This window comes from Bubalus bubalis, chromosome 17 (assembly GCF_019923935.1).
Source record: "Bubalus bubalis isolate 160015118507 breed Murrah chromosome 17, NDDB_SH_1, whole genome shotgun sequence".
Lineage (NCBI taxonomy): Eukaryota > Metazoa > Chordata > Mammalia > Artiodactyla > Bovidae > Bubalus > Bubalus bubalis.
Window position 1 is genome coordinate 62190479 of NC_059173.1, and position 13324 is coordinate 62203802.

At 45.6% G+C, this 13324-nt stretch overlaps 1 protein-coding gene across 8 annotated transcripts in view; it reads left to right on the plus strand.

Moving 5' to 3' along the window:
- The window catches only part of ARHGAP10 (Rho GTPase activating protein 10), a 385067-nt gene that overhangs the window by 267881 nt on the left and 103862 nt on the right, over positions 1–13324 (plus strand). The window lies entirely within an intron of this gene.

Genomic DNA, 13324 nt, shown 5'->3' on the forward strand with positions numbered 1-13324 from the left:
GATTTTTTTCCTCCTCTTCTGTTCATATAGAGCAGGACCTAACTTTCCTCATTCTTCTTTTTTTTTTTTTTTAATAATTTTTATTGAGGTATAATTGCCTTACAGTGTTGTGTTATTTTCTACCCTACAGCATAATGACCCAGCTGTAGAGGAGATACACATATGTATACAGACATGCAGCTGTGCAGTAGATACGCATACATATGTATACAGACATACAGCTGTGCAGCAGATATGCACATACATATGTCCCCTCTTTTTTGGTGTTCTTTCCCATTTGGGTCGCCACAGAGCACTGTGCAGAGTGTCTGAACTGCACAGTGTGCTCTCACTACTTACGTACTTTATTCATCCTGTCAGTAGTGTATATATGTCAGTCCCAATCTGCCAGTTCACCCCATCCCTCTTCCCCACTTGGTATCCATAAGTTTGTTCTCTCCATCTGTGTCTCTATGTTTGTTTTGCAAATACATTTCATCTATACCATTTTTCTAGATTCTACATATATGTGTCAATATACGATACTTGTTTTTCTCTTTCTGACTTACTTCACTCTGTATCACAGACTGTAGGTCCACCCGTGTCTCTACAAATGATCCAATTTCGTTCCATTTTATGGCTGAGTAATATTCCATTGTATATACGTACATCTTCTTTATCCATTGCTCATTGATAGACACTTAGATTGCTTCCGTGTCTGACTATTGTAAACAGTGCTGCAGGGAACATTAGGGTGCTTAGGTGTTTTTTGAGTTATGGTTTTCTTACTTCTAAGACAGGGAATTGGAAAACAGTTAAGATGATTGGTCAACAACTTTAATTGCTTACTAAATTTTCTAAAACATTGGGATTGCGTTATATGGTAAGCACGTATTAGGTGCTGGGAGGTGAAGACAAGCATTACAACCCCTGATGGAAAGTACGTCAGCATCTGGGGGGTTGGAGTCGTGTTTTGGGAACTGTATCCCACAGCTCACATCCCTAACATCTGGTGCAAGCGTGCTTACTTTTCTAGTTGTTACCCGTTTCTCTCTTCTAGATCTCTGAAGACAGAGATCTTTTTGCACATTTAGAATAAATCCTGGTACTCCTTAGGCACTCTGATAATATTTATTTGGTGAATTAATGGATTCAGTAAAATATATGGAGGTCAAAGAAGTGGGAAGGAGACAGAGAGAGGTGTAGTCCCTTTGGCAAAGTGTGGGGAGAATGTTCCTTGGATTCTTGTTGTGTCTTCTGCTGGCTGGAGCAATTCTAGCTTACAAGAATATCACTTCCCACTGAAAAGTGAGGCTTGAAACCTAGTTAGAGATTCACTTTATGAGGTGGCAAAAGCAGCTTGCTTATGGGTGTCAGACATTGGTGGGTTTTTTGTTTTGTTTTGTTTTTCAGCAGCTAGTGGTGCATTGGTGGGTTTTTTTGGTTGTTTTGTTTTGTTTTGTTTTTCGGCAGCTAGTGGTGCATTTATGCCTCCTTTTATGGTCCCGTCAAACAGTCATTAAACCTTGTTAGCGTGTACAGTGAGCTATCCAGTAAGACAGCTTCATGGCACAATGGCTACTACTCGTTTTGTGGAAAAGAAATAATTAGACTCTAAGCTTCAAGAAAGTGTTTAGGAGCGCAGCTGTCATAAGGTTAAATCCCAATTAGAGAACTTTTATTCAATTTAGTTGTGAAAATACCGACTCTGGGTCTTGCTCTGGGATAAAAGGCTCCCCCCACCTAATGCTGCAGCTCCCATTTTGTTTTCTTATTTGGTGCTGGGGAGATAAGTACCTGATTCTGTTCTTCTGGGGAGTAGTGAGGGCTACTTTCAGCCTGTTAACAAATCTTACAGGAGCTTCCAAGCGGCATTGTCGAGCCAATTACAATAGTTACCGCAGATGGGACTGGACCATGCGCGGAGCTGGAGTTTTATAGAATTAAGTGGAGGGCTTCTGGTCTGCGCTCTCCCCTTTGCTGTGGCCAAGCTAGGTGGTGCTGTGAATGCACAGCCGATACTCCCTGAAGTCCTGAGGTCTCCTACCAAGAGCAGATGAGATACTGAGTTTCAGATTGTTCCCTGAATGTGTGGGCTCATGTTTGGGGCACCCTAAGGGTTGCTTGGGGTGGGGAGGTTCAGTTCAGTTCAGTCGCTCAGTCGTGTCTGACTCTTTGCTACCCCACGAACCGCAGCACGCCAGGCCTCCCTGTCCATCATCAGCTCCCGGAGTCCACCCAAACCCATGTCCATCGAGTCGGTTATGCCATCCAACCATCTCATCCTCTGTCTTCCCCTTTTCCTCCTGCCCTCAATCTTTCCCAGCATCGGGGTCTTTTCAACTGAGTTAGCTCTTTGCATCAGGTGGCCAAAGTATTGGATTTTCAGCTTAAACATCAGTCCTTCCAATGAACACCCAGGACTGATCTCCTTTAGGATGGACTGGTTGGATCTCCTTGCAGTCCAAGGGCGGTTAGCTTGGATTAATGAACATTTTTGAGAGCTTAATTTCTCTATTCTCTCTTTTTTCCCCCCTTCAATTTCATCTTTGTGCACTTTTTTTTTTAAAGATTTTTTTTAATGTGGACCATTTTTTAAAAAGTCTTTATTGAATTTGTTAAGATATTTTGTTTTAGGTTTTGTTTTTTGGGCCCTGAGGCATGTGGGATCTTGTCTCCTTCACCAGGGATTGAACTGCAGCCCCACATTGAAATCACGGAGTCCTAACTACTGGACCACCTGGGACGTCCCACCCTTGTCCACTTTCACTCTCATTCCCAGCTTTTCGTTTCTGTTCGGGCTTCACGTAAGAGTCTGTGCTCAGCTATGAGGAAGGCTATTTCTGCCGACAAGGGTGGTTTTGTGGAAACACTTCCTGTGGACGTCTGGCCCCACCTGAGCCATACGTTTCCTTGACAACTGATCTCCATGTACCACCTAAAGAGGCTGATGTTTGTCTTGAATGTGGTGAAAGAGGGATATGTTGATAGTTCCTTTTCATGTTTGAGAGCAAAGAGAAAAATGAGAAAGGATAGGAAATGTGAGAAAGAATAGTCTTGTGAGGAAGGAAAAAAAATTATAATTCAAAAAAGAGGGGAAACGAGCAGTGAAATGAAACGGCCAAAATGACAATGGAAGGAAAATGTTTTCTTTTCCTTAGTCACTTATTTTTCTTCCCTAGGAATGTGAAATATGTTAACTCTGACCAGGAAAGTTGCTAAGTCAGAAAAGGAAACTTTCAACAGATAATTAAAGCAAGAAAGCTCCAGATTAATTTTGGAGTTGGAAAAGGACCCCTGGTTAATCTTTGGAGATTACATTTTATCCAAGCCTCTTTGCTGTTTTCATAAAATCCATATGTACTTTATAGGAAACCTAATCCATATGTTTTGGCTTCACTTCCACTCAATACATTAAGATGTTGTTTTAAAAGAAGTGTTCATGAGCCAAAAATATTACCAAGGTCTTTTTTCCTTTGCAAACCAGAAAATTGCATTTCCCAGATGGAAAGGGTACTGTGAATTTCCCAGGGATTTTCAAATAGGGGTTACACCTTAGAATGTGTGAGTTTTGCATTTGTTTTGTTCTTAAAGTATACAGTTGTTCCCTTGGTATCTGTGGGGAGTTGGTTCCAGGATCCCCTGCAGACACCAAAATCCACAGATTTTCTAGTCCCTTATATAAAATGGCATAGTATTTGCACATATCCTATGCACATTTTCCTGTGAGACTTCTCTGGTGGCTCAGATGGTAAAGCATCTGCCTACAGTGCGGGAGACCCGGGTTCAATCTCTAGGCTGTAAAGATCTCCTAGAGAAGGAAATGGCAACCCACTCCAGTATTTTAGCCTGGAAAATCCCATGGACGGAGGAGCCTGGTGGGCTATAGTCCATGGGGTCACAAAGAGTCAGACTGAGCAACTTCACTATACACATTTTCCTGTATTCTTTACATCATCTCTAGATTACTTGTATTGATAATACCTAATACAATGTAAATGCTGTGTAAATAGTTGCCAGTGTGGGGCAAATGTAAGCTTTGCTTTTGGAACTTTCTGGAATTTTTTTCTGAATAGTTTTGATCTGCTGTGGGCTGAATCTGCTAATGGGGAACCCACGGAGGACCAACTAGTTGAGGATTAATTCAGTACATCTGTCACAAGCGCCTGCTCTGCATCAGACACAGTGTGAGATTTGAGAGAAGTGAAGACAATCCTGTAGGGAAAAGAAGAAATGAAGTGGTGGAGGGTAAGTGTGCTCAGACAGAAGAGAGAAAGCTGCCGGGAGTTTATGAGCAGAGTTTATGTCCAGCTGCGGGGAATCTGGAAGGCTTCCTGAAAAGGTGACTTGAATAGGTTGTAGCATGGAGTTTGAACAGGTGGAGGTGTTTTAAGGGGGCATTTCAGGTATGAGGCATCATGTAGTCAGAGAAGCAGCGAGTCAGTGTGTGTTCTGGGAACGCACCTCTTGTTGGAACGCGGGCGAGTGGCACTAGATGAGATTGGAAAGAGATTCAGACCAGGTGTGGGGAGGTTGAGACTGCCACCACAGGACTTGGGGTTTAATTTTGGAGGTACCAGGGCCTCTCATCGTTTTGAAGTGAGCTGCTTAATCTGGCAGCAAGGTTTGCCATGAAAGCAGAGGAGTGAAGGGCCAGGTGAGAGGTCTCGTGGAACGCTGGTGAGAATGGGGCATTTCCAGGGGAGAGCATCAGTTTGTGAGGTGGAAGAGACAAAATCCAGGTGCCGGATTTGTGGGGTGCCTCAGAGGAAGGGGTTATAAATGATGCTGGGTACTCCATCTCAGGAGAATATTGGTGTTATTAATGAAAGAAGGCAAGAATGTGTTTGGGGCAGGAGTAAGATTGAGTTTAGTTTATAACATGTGGGATTTTAGTGGTTGTCTGGATATCTAACAAGATCAGCCCAGCATTGGAAAAGACCCTGATTCATTGGAAAAGACTGAAGGCAGGAGGAGAAGGGGGCGGCAGAGGATGAGATGGTTGAATGGAATCACTGACTCAATGGACATGGGTTTGAGCAAACTCAAGAAGGACAGGGAAGCCTGGACTGCTGCAGTCCATTGGGTTGCAAAGAGTCGGATACAACTTAGCGACTGAACAACAAAGCCCAGCAGGCAGTTGGGCTTTATTCAGTGATGCGAGTTGCTCTCAGGAGACAGGCAAGCTTGAGGGCTAATGGAAGACATGTTTTCTCCAAGAGTGAGATGTCTGTTGAGAGCAGCTTTTAAGGCCGTAAGTGCATGAGTGTTCAGGAGTGGGTAATTAGTCTAGATCTACTTTCAGTGTTTCCCGTGTCACAGAAGGACGTACAGGAGGAAAAGTCAGAGCATTCTTGACAGGGAAGGGAAGGATGGTGTGGACTCCTGCACCTGCATTGTCCATGGCTTAGTCATCATTCTCATACCTGATCTTCTGTTAGCTTACAGCTGGGGCGGGGATGATCCTCAGAGAAGCTTAGCTAAACTAAGTGTAAAGAACCCTCTTGAGTTATAGGGTCTATTTCAGTTGAGCATGTTCTGTTATTTTATATATTTCTAATGTCATAAAATAAATTTATGTTTATAATGTGACTCCCTCCATGCCTCTGCCCTGATCTGTTCCCCCAGGGCCCTTGAACACTCAGAAGAGCCTTTAAGGATCATCAAAAAAAAAAAAAAAAAGCAAAAACCCTATATCACAGTGGTTTTCTTTTATTGTCTGCTTCATTTTATGTTCTTATTGAAAGTGGCAATTTATATCAAGTGAGGTATATAAAGTTACTCTCAAGAAAATCACTTCACAAAGTATATATCATACTATAGTTATAATCTAAGTTATATTTATCTCATTAAGGATTTTGGTTGGATTTTCAGTGTGATGGGTTTGCTCTCAAGGTCATTGATTCTGAGGGACAGTAGGTGATGCGGTTTTTTCCTGGTTTTAGCTTGTGTGCAGTACAATTTCTGGGGACCTCAAGGTGCTGACAATCACGTTTTGTTTACATAAATCTTTTCCTTTATGAGGATTCCTGTAACTTTGCTAAAAGAAGCATTTTTGCCTTTGAAATAGGCTCAGAGTCAGCCTGTGTCATTTTTTTCTTTTTGATAGTGCTGTGTGGCATGCAAGGTCTTAGTTCCCTGACCAGGGATTGAACCTGTACCCCGGCAGTGAAAGCGTGGAGTCCCAACTACTGGATCACCAGGGAAATCCCTGTGTCTTTTTTTCTTGCTGAGAAAACAGAAGCTGTTGGAGATGGTCATGTGCTGTGGTAAAGGCTGATGTGACATTCCTGTTCATGAGTTTCTTCAGTAGACTTCCTTTAGCCTTCTTTTTTTATAACATGGGTTGCAAAGTTCTTGACTAGCCTGTATCCCCATCACAGGAACCTCCCAGGTGGCTTGTGGTAAAGAATTTGCCTGCCAGTGCAGGGGATACAGGTTCAGTCCCTGGGTTGGGAAGATCCCCTTGAGAAACGGAATGGCAACCCACGCCAGTATTCTTGCCTGGAGAATTCCATGGACAGAGAGAGGAGCCTGGTGGGCTATAGTCCATGGGTTGCAAAGAGTTGGATGGGGCTGAGTAACAGAGCATGCTTGCTGTTTATCACAGAGCATTTAATAGGAATAAAGGTGAGACGGGCGTACATGTTTCCCCTCAGGTGTGTAGCGCAATCCCCAGATGTTAAATTATACCCTGTGGAGAAGGTATCCGACGGGGGTGGGGGCGGGGATGATTCACTTCTGCTAACCTTGGGACTGACTGTCTGACCTTGCATCCAGTGGATTTTCCCAAAGCTAGAAGAGTCTGTCTGTGACTGGTGGGATGGATGGCGGGATGGATTCCCTGTTTGGGCCCCACCTGCAGGCCAGCAGCAGCCATGTGAGTTCTGTTTGGGGTACAGGGAGCCCATTCCTCCATTCCTGTGGATACAGAAACCATACACCCAGCCTGGCCGTCTCCTGATCTCTTGTCATCCTTTAATGCCAGTGAGACCCAAGTGAGCAGCATGCAAACCATTTTTCACGGAGTATGAGGAACCTTCCAGTCTTAGCACATGCTTGTTGTTTAATGGGAGAAAGATTCTTTTTCAAAAAGAACCCAACCTAAAATGCATCTTGATTTAGCTTTGCTGGCACTGGGTTGCTAGGCAGCACCAGTTTTCATGCGCGAGAAAAAGAAATGTCTGAAACCCCAGCAACAACAATAAAACTCCTAAGTTTCTGAAAGTTGAGGCTGCCTGAGTTGTGATCACTCAGTGTAGAGGTCAAACTCTGTGGCAAGACTATTTTGAGAACTTTTCAAAGGTTTTTTTTTTTTCTTTCCAGTTTTCATAAATGTTGACCTCCTTGGCATAGCCGTGAAAACATACTGTTGGATTTATTTTTTTTTCTCTCAACAGGGCAATGCATTTTCTGGAGTGTTTAGAAAGAAGCTTTATTATTCTTTTTAATAGGAGGATAATTGCTTTACAATATTGTGTTGGTTTCTGCATATAAATATATATTCAAGAGAAAGAAGTCACTCAGTTGTGTCTGACCCTTTGCAACACCATGGACTGTAGCCCACCAGGCTCCTCTGTCCATGGGATTTTCCAGGCAAGAATACTGGAGGGGGTAGCCATTTCCTTCTCCAGGGGATCTTCCCAACCCAGCGATTGGACCCGGGTATCCTCCGTTTCAGGCAGATTCTTTACCGTCTGAGCCACCATATATATATATATATATAATATCTCCCTTCTTGAACACCCCCTCCCCACCAGCCCACCCACTAGGTCATCACAGGGCACTGAGCTGAGCTCCCTGTGCTGCACAGCAGCTCCCCAGCAGCTCCCTATTCTGCACATGGTAGTGTATATATGGCACCCCACTCCAGGACTCTTGCCTGGAAAATCCCATGGACGGAGGAGCCTGGTGGGCTGCAGTCCATGGGGTCGCGAAGAGTTGGACACGACTGAGCGACTTCACTTTCACTTTTCACCTTCCTGCATTGGGGAAGGAAATGGCAACCCACTCCAGTGTTCTTGCCTGGAGAATCCCAGGGACAGGGGAGCCTGGTGGGCTGTCGTCTATGGGGTCGCACAGAGTCGGACATGACTGAAGTGACTTAGCAGCAGCAGCAGTGTATATATGTCAACGTTACTTTCTAAATTTGTCCCACCTTCTCCTTCCCCACCGTGTCCATAAGTCTCTTCTCTGTCTGCATCTCTCTTTCTTCTCTGTAAATAGGTTCATCAGTACTGGTTTTCTAGATTCAATATATATGCATGGATATACGATATTTATTTTTCTCTTTTTAAAGAAAGGAGCCTTAGAAGCACAGGAAACTTGCTTCTTCCTTCCTTTAAGGTGAGTTGGAAAATAATAATGATGTTGTCTTCTGTTCTTTTCCTTTGGCTCCAGCATGAGGCATCTCTGCTGTGTTGTAACTGTGTAGATGGTAGGCAGTATTTCCCCAGGGGACTGTAGAGTGGCTTGATGTGAGAAAATTTGGGAGATGGGGGCCTTTCCTTCTGGAGCATTTTTGTGTCCAGTAGAGATGAGGTGCTGGGACTGTCTCAGGAGGATGGAAGAGCTTCAGCACAGAAGAGGGAGATGGGGGAGATGATTCTCTCTTGTCTAAGAAAGCATGCCCAGTACAAGTGAGTGGAACTTGCAGGAAGATGAGTTTTTAATTTAGTAGAAGGAAGAACTCCATAGTTTTTTGTGATTTACGTATTTATCTCTTTGGGCTGTGCTGGGTCTTCCTCGTCGTGGGGTTTTCTCTGGTTGCGGTGAGTGGGGGCTGCTCTTCGTCGTGATGTGCAGGCTTCTCACTGGGGTGGCTTCTCTTGTTGTGGAAGCACGGGCCCCAGGGTGCGAGAGCTCGGGAGTTGTGGCATGTGGGCTTAGCTGCTCCTCAGCATGTGGGATCTTCCCAGACCAGGGATGGAGCCCATGTGCCCCAGAGTGGCAGCGGATTCTTAACCCTTGGACTACCAGGGAAACCCCATAATATTTTTAATGATGAGACTGTGTTCCTGGTAGAGATGGGTCTGAGGAGTTGAAGAAAAGCTGGCAGATGGCTGAGGTCTGGCTCAATCTGGAAGTCTTGGCCAGAGACTCGGGAGACGCAGAGCTGCGAAGACAGGTCCTCAGAGTTTGTCTCAGTGCTTGGAGCTTGGCACTCAGTCAGTATTGAAATAGTTAAAAATAGCAAGGAGGATTCTGATCCTTTTGTTCACCTCCCTTTTATGTTGTCTGTGTTCCCAGCATCATCCAGAGGTCTTGGAAGGGAAGATAAGGATCCAAGAGCTGGGTTTGTGTGGGAGGGCGCTGGAGAAACCACCATCAATGCCTTTTCTTAGGGGGCAGCAGAGTGTGGGGTGTTCACTGGCTTTTGCATGGACAAATCTCCCCCTCCCTCCTTTAAATTTTCTTTGTAAAATCAAGAAACCAGCTTTCAGAGCTGGCTCTTCTGTATCTCTCAAGCTCAAATTTGGTTTGGTTGAGAAGTCATGTCTCTTGTGACCCCATGAACTGTAGCCTGCCAAGCTCCTCTGTCCATGGGATTTTCCAGGCCAGAATAGTGGACCGGGTTGCTGTTTTCTTCTCCAGGGGGTCTTCCTGCAGGATCGAACCTGGATCTCCTGCATTACAGGTGGATTCTTTACCAGCTGAGCCACCAGTGAAACCCCAAGCTCAAATGGAGAACAGTAATAATTCCAGTAGCCAGTATTAACAGAGGGGTGATGATGTGCTGGTACCAGGCTCTGCTCCTGACATGACATTTTATTGCGGTAGTCTGCAGACGGGATCACAGAATGCAGCAGAGTGGGCTTGAGCACAAAATTCCTTGGGTTGGAATCTTAGCTCCACCAGGTGTGTGACTTTGGGGCCTCAGGGCCCCCCACTGACCCTCATTGTCAATTTTCTCATCCGTGAAAGAAGAAAAGCTAAAGTATCTATCCAGTCGAGACCTACGCGAGGATGTTGGGAGCTATTTCACAGATGAAGAAAGTGAGGCTCAGTAACTTGCTCAAGGGGCTGAGCTGGGGTTTGAACACAGTCTTTCTGCTTCCAAAGTCTTCTCCTAACATCTGTGCTGTAGCTGACTGATGAAGTGTGCATAACTCTGTACATTTTATGTCAAACAGCTGTAGTGACTTATTTGTATTTTTGAACAGACTTTGCATTTTTTAGAACAGTTTTAGGTTTATAACAAAATTGAGAAGAAGGTGCAAAGAGTTCTCCTACCTGTCCCTCCCCCACCCTGTCCCCACACACACACAGCCTCCCCGACGCACGCACAGCTTCCTCCATTGTCGACACCCGCCACCCGAGGGGTCCATCTGTTAGAACTGAGGCACCCATCTGGACACGTCATTGTCACCAGAGTTTACTCAGGGTCCTCTCGTGGTGGTGTTCCTTCTTCAGTCCAGTTCCTCAGTCATGTCTGACTCTTTGCGACCCTATGGACTACAGCACTCCAGGCCCCCCGTCCATCACCAACTCCTGGAGAGTGCTCAAATTTATGTCCATCAAGTTGGTGATGCCATCCAACCATCTTATTCTCTGTCGTCCCCTTCTCGTCCGGCCTTCAGTCTTTCCCAGCATCAGGATCTTTTCCGGTGAGTCTTCTTCACATCAGGTGGCCAAAGTACTGGAGCTTCAGTATCAGTGCTTTCAACGAATATTCAGGACTGTACCTTCTTGGGTTTGGCCAAACACGTTACGAGCTTTATTCATCATAATCATCGGCATGTTTTCATGGTCCTGGATATCCTGTGCTCAGCCTGTTCATCCCTTCCCTCCCCTCCACCCTCCACCCCCGGCCCAGCATCACTGATCTTTCATTGTCTTCACAATGCTGCCTTTTTCAGAATGTCATGTAGTTAGACTCCTACAGGATGAGCCTTTCCAGATCGGTTTCTTTCACTTAGTACTGTGTGTTTAAGGCTCCCCCAAGTCTTTTCATGGCTTGGTAGCTCATTTCTTTAGTGCTGACTTGTTTGTAGTTTGAGAGAACCAGGATGATTGTTCTGTAAATGACTCTTACAACCAGTGGGTAAGGACTCCTCTTCCCTGACCTCCTTCCCACCCCTAAGATGGCTTTCCTGTGACATACACCCCAGCGGACAGGGTCAGGCCTCTCAGCTTCACTGCTGATAAAAGCTCTAGGTAAGCCCTGGAGGTCATTCTCTTCCTCCTCTTCATCACCATGAAATTGAGAGGAAGGTAACAAAGGTTTCCCGTACTTGTTCCCCAACCACCACCCCCACACCATTCCCATGCATGCACAGCCTCCCCCATTATCAACACCTGCCACCCGAGGGGTCCATGGTTAGAACTGCGGAACCCACCTGGACACATCGTCATTACCAGAGTTTACTCAGGTTTCACTTGTGACTTATGGGAATGGCAGCGCTGGGGTTTGAACTGAGGACTGGCTGGCTCGGGAGGTGGAGCTGTCCCGTCTTCTACTCTGCCGCTGCTCCTTCTGTTTAAAATCGCTTCCAGTGGAAGTCATTTACAGAACATGTTCAGGGCCACTAACGAGCAGAACCACGATATTCTGATGCTCAGAACCAGCAGATCTGGAGTAAATCCCTTTTTACTTATGTCAACTTGGTGGCATTTTGGTTGCAGCCAAGTCATCTTGGGATGGTGTGAGAAAATACGTAGTGCAAAGTGCTGGCAGTTTGATGAATTCCCAGGTCGTTTATTCATTAGCTTTGATTTGGCTCAATTTATGTTTTGGTAATTTCAGGTCGTCCCTGCGTGTCCCTGAGTCCAGCTGCTCCTTGGGCCCAGTCCTTATGAAAACAGATCAAGTGGGTCTGGTCCATGTAGCTTTAGGTAGAAACTGGTACTTTGAAGTCACCCAGATCGGAACCCGTTGGTCTCTTCCCAGAATTTTATGACTAGACCTTCTTTAACTTTCTTCTTTAGTTTTCTCATCTTGGACCAAAGTAGAAACCAGAAGTGATTTTCCTCTCAAATCTCACATAAGGTCTTTTTGGCAGGTAATTGATTTCCTAGGGCTTGCTCTCCAGTATCATGTACCCATTCTTCTTTGCATTCGCCACTGCATTCTTATATGTCTTCCAGCACGATGGGCCTCTCGTCTATCTTGAGGCAGCCAGTTGGCATCTTCAAGTCTACTCATGTCTCTGACATCCTTTTCCTCTATCTGCTGCTGCTGCTAAGTCGCTTCAGTCTTGTCTGACTCTGTGCGACCCCATAGACGGCAGCCCACCAGGCTCCCCCGTCCCTGGGATTCTCCAAGCAAGAACACTGGAGTGGGTTGCCATTTCCTTCTCCATTCTCTCTATCCAGAGAAGTAGTTTTGAAGACATATTACATTAAGACCCACTTTGAAAATTTAAGGAAAGCTTTGGGTCCTTTCCCCAGAAAGTAGTATAGTATCTATACGCGAAAGAGACGTATATACAGGTTTAGGAATTTTGGAGACACCCAGATCAAGAACCTAGAACCATAGGGAAAGCAAGAGCTACAGGATGATCCCTGAAGAACTAGGGTCCAGAGCATTTCTTCAGGTTCAGCCTTTCTCCTCTTTTGCTGGTGACCTATTTTCTCTGCTGCTGCTAAGAAACCGAGGTGGGGGCAGGGTGTGGGTAGGTAAGGATTCATACTTTATTTTGTCAGTGACGCTTGGTTGTTCTGTCCTCTGCCTGGGGCCAGCCACTGAGGGAACCTTTCCTGAAGATACTGATTGCTCAGGTGGGCCACAGACAGTAGGGACCCCCAGCGAGAGGCATTTTGCTTCAGTAATGAGAGCCCCCTCTGCATCATTTTGAGGTGTGCTGGTGCTCAGACTTCTGCCACTGCGGGTACAGGGAGGAAATAGGAGACAGGTCGAAAAAGGCCACTGTCCACATCAGGACTTCCCAGGGCAAGCCCTTTCATCGCATTTGAATTCTCCCACATTTCCTTGAAGTTAAGCCTGCTCTGAAACCCCACTGCTGCATTTAGTCAGTGATAACTGAGCGCATGCTAGGGTCTCAGCTTCTGCATCTTTAGAATGGCAAATGGTGACATCTTACCCAACTGATAATGAATGGTAGCCAGGAAATGGCTAAACGAAGGATTGACGGTCTTAGCTCATGGATTCCCGGGGCATAACTGTTGTCTTTCTGCCAGACTTCCGATCCTCCTCCAATTTCTCCGGGGACTACAGGTCACAGTGGGTAGACTGTTTAAGGAAGCAGGCTGCCATGGGGGGTCCTCCAAATCGAGGCCTTCCCATTGAGTCAGAGGGACTCATGGGACTCAGCCTGTGGTTGTACTCACAGTGATGCAGTGAGGGTGTACAGCGGAGAAGATGACACCAGAGGCGTCTGGAAGA